General features: G+C 41.3%; 1 protein-coding gene across 1 annotated transcript in view; it reads right to left on the reverse strand.

Annotated features, from left to right (window-relative positions):
* Positions 1-2,529: 2,529 nt before the first annotated feature.
* The window catches only part of r3hcc1l (R3H domain and coiled-coil containing 1-like), an 8,841-nt gene continuing 7,550 nt past the window's right edge, over positions 2,530-3,820 (reverse strand). Inside the window, exon 8 of the mRNA XM_067440746.1 lies at positions 2,530-3,685. The gene's annotated coding sequence lies outside the window, so the exon portion shown is untranslated. The remainder of the gene's footprint in view (positions 3,686-3,820) is intronic.

Below are 3,820 nucleotides of genomic sequence, written 5' to 3' on the forward strand. Positions count from 1 at the left end.
CCTCTGAAGCCAGAAATCGGTGTCTGCAGACTGTTTTTTTTGTTTGTTTTTTTTCTCCCCTCCTGATCTTTTCCGGATCCTCAAACGCTGTCTGATGGACTAAAATCAAACTCTGCCTTCCCTTCCTCCAACGCTTCCTCTTCCTCTTCCTCGTGGCCAGGAAAACACAAGGGAATGCTTCTTCTGCTAACTTCCTCACATGAGCGTGCACTTCCTGTTTTGCATTAATTTCTTTCGTTTTAAGTCTTGAGGAAACTGGTCCATTTAGAGGAGATCTTCAGGTGTTAATAACTACTGTTTTGAACTCAATGAGTAACCATGTCTTTTTTTAATGCATTTGTTTTGCTTTTAGTCCTTTTAATTTGATTTTTGAGCTGGAACATTCCCATTGTTTAACGTGTTCACTTTTTCTCCATTCATTCAGTGAGGTTTTTTTTTTTTTTTAATGTGATATCAAATGACGTTTCCGTCTGTGCGTGTGTGTGGGTGTCATGTGCGTTTGCTCATGTCCCGTGTGTATGCGAGTGTGTTCTGGTACTGACACTCATGCCGTGCGTGTTGCTCCTCACTCTGTGAAATGAGGGTTTCTTTTTTCTTTTTCCCCATCCCAAGTTATTGGAAGTCATGATGTTATAAATATATAAATTGTATGCTTTTTTTTACTGCTTGTTTTTAAAAACTACAAAATAAACATTACAAAATCCTCATCTGATCACATGACCGCTGTTCAGTCTGACAATGTTTTTCACAGTAACGTCACTTGAAATGAACCCAGAGACAAACAAACATTTTACAATCTATGAAGGGCAGTTTATATTTATCACATTGGCATGTTCTTTGCATTTCTGTGCAAGAAGAAAGTGTTAAACTACTTAATTTCTATAACTTCTGTCTGCTGGCACTGGTTTGGGAATCTGCTCGACCCAAACTATTATAGTTTAAAATTGTGACTAAAATTGTCATTAACAAATTGGAACGACATAAATGTGATTATCAAAAAGATTACTCATCCTTCTCTCCCTCCATTGACCCCTACGCATCTACCACTTTCAAGCCACAGAAAGGCAAAGATATTAAAGTAATTCATAAAGTTGACGTTAAACCACTGAAGTCACATGAAGAGGCATGAGTCCTAGCGCAAATTTCTTTCTTTCTTTTACCACTTTATTTACGCAACCTGCTCTTCTATCTTCATTTGTGTTCTGAAGAGAAACGAAGGTCTTGCGGGTTTGGAACATAAGGGCGAGGAATTAATGATGAACGGGGAATACCGTGTCCATGAAAGGCTGAACATGGTCTCATCAATGCTTAGGTAGGTGGAGCGTGTCAAAGTAACATCCACATGGATGGAGGACCCAAGGTTTCCCAGCAGAACATTGCCCAAAGCATCACACTGCCTCCGCCGGCTCGCCTTCTTCCCATAGTGCATCCTGGGGCCATGTGTTCCTCAGGTAAGGGACGCACACACACCCGGCCATCCACGGGATGTAAAAGAAAACGTGATTCCTCAGACCAGGCCACCTTCTTCCATTGCTCCGTGGTCCAGTTCTGATGCTCACGGGCCACTGTTGGTGCTTTCGGCGGGGTCAGGGGTCAGCATGGGCACCCTGACTGGTCAGCGGTTATGCCGCCCCATACACAACAAACTGAGATGCTCTGTGTATTCTGACACCTTTCTATAAGAGCCAGCATTAACTTCTGGAGCAGTTTGAGCTCCAGTAGCTCGTCTGTTTGATCGGACCACACGGGCCAGCCTTCGCTCCTCACGTGCATCAATGAGCCTCGGCCGCCCATGACCCTGTGGCCGGTTCTCCTCTGTTCCTCTTGGAGCACTTTTGATAGACACTGACCACTGCAGACCGGGAACAGCCCACAAGAGCTGCAGTTTAGGGGATGCTCTGACCCAGTCGTCTAGCCATCACAATCTGGCCCTCGTCAAACTCACTCAAATCCTTACGCTTGACCATTTTTCTGCTTCTAACGCATCGACTTTGAGGAGAAAATGTTCACTTGCTGCCTAATATATCCCACCCACTAACAGGAGCCGTGATGAAGAGATAATCAGTGTTAGTCACTTCACCTGTCATAATGTTATGCCTGAATTGTGTATACCAACATCTCAAATATACCAGGTGTATGCCAAATAATCATGAATCTGGGATGCTTCCCAAATACACGAGTCAGGAGTGACCCTTAGTTTTCCAGCATTGTTCAGCTGTAATGAGTCAGAGTTCATTACAAGAATGATAACTATTATTGTGCATGATGCTCAACCCAAAAAATGATAGAGCAATTTTGACATCTGCCATTTTTAATCTCAAAGCAATTCCAATAAGACGATGTGATTTCCGTCATTTTCATATAGTTTGTGGTGTAAATTATCTGATTGCCTATTCACACAGAATTAGGACAATTATTGTCCTTAGAATAAATAATGGACCTAAACTTTTTTTATTGGAGAATTGCACACACTTACTAGGAAAACAGCCAAAGACACACACGTGATATGCACATGAATGATATTCTAGAAAAGGTTTAAACATTTTTATTGAGATCACACTTCAGAGAACAACCGACCAGTTAAAGTCAAAGACTTCATCGTTTAGCACCAAAAACAAAACCTTTTGGAGATAAACGGAGCATATTTACATCAGTAATGAAAGCATCTGAAACACAATGATCTGCATTAAAAGTGCTGAAGGTCTACCCGAGGTGTGACTGGCGTTAAAGGGGCAGTGCGCCTAAAATAAAATAAAAAATTACCATGTACTCACCCTCAAGTTATTCCAAACCTGTATGAGTTTTTCTTCTGCTGAACACGAGGGAAGACATTTTACAGAAAGTTTGAAACACTTTGGAAAATACAATGGAAGTCAATGACCTGTCCAGTTTCCCACAGTCCTCTAAGTATCTTCTGTTGTGTTCAGCAGCAGAAATAAACTCGTACAGGTGTGGACCAACCTGAGGGTGAGGAAATGACTGAAGTCATTTTTGTGTGTGAACTGTCCCTTTAAGCAAAATGTTCACAATGAACTTTAGGCTCATATCACATAATTAACAGAAACATTTATGTAAAAAATGACTTGTTTATGATTACTTTTGGGATTAAAAAATAATTACAGGAATTAAACAGAAAAATACACAATTTGTGACCGTGATGCTTGTTCATTTCAATATTCTTTAATAAAAATTGTATTTTTTCTGGAAGGAAAATGCAAAACATTTTAGGTGTTCTGACTGATTTAATCTTCTTTGGGCAAACCTGTTATTTTCCTTTCTGTTTTGACGTGTGTGTCAGATTTAGTTATAAAGAAAGTCCACATAAAAACAACTGCCATGAAAGGCATCATCAGCTCTTGGGGTCTCTCTACTAAAGCAATGAACACAAACCGAAATAACCTGAATTCACACTGACGTGATCTTGTTTTAGTCTAAAGAGAAAAAAAACATTAAAATGGCTTTATCTAAACCTGAAAACATAAACATTTATGGGGAAAAGTTCTCAGTCCAAGACCAATCTCAGGAGGAAAGATATCAAATGACCCGTGTGTCAGGTAATGTGTGTGTGTGTGTCTCACACTCCCCTGTTCGTGTGGCTTTGGCTCAGTCCGTGCTGGTTTGGCAGTAGTCCTGATCCTCTGAGGAGGGGAGGCGCGTCTCAAACCCGTGCGGGAGCGTCCGACACCTTCAGACCACAAACCCAGAGAGGAAGAGTACAGGTGAGACCGGAGGCCACTGCACAAAACTAGGATGAGGGTTAAGCCGGGATATCTCGGAGATCCTGGCTCAGTTTATCCACTAATATACAGTTATCGTTCTT

Source organism: Pseudorasbora parva, chromosome 4, assembly GCF_024679245.1.
Source record: "Pseudorasbora parva isolate DD20220531a chromosome 4, ASM2467924v1, whole genome shotgun sequence".
Taxonomy (NCBI): Eukaryota; Metazoa; Chordata; class Actinopteri; order Cypriniformes; family Gobionidae; genus Pseudorasbora; species Pseudorasbora parva.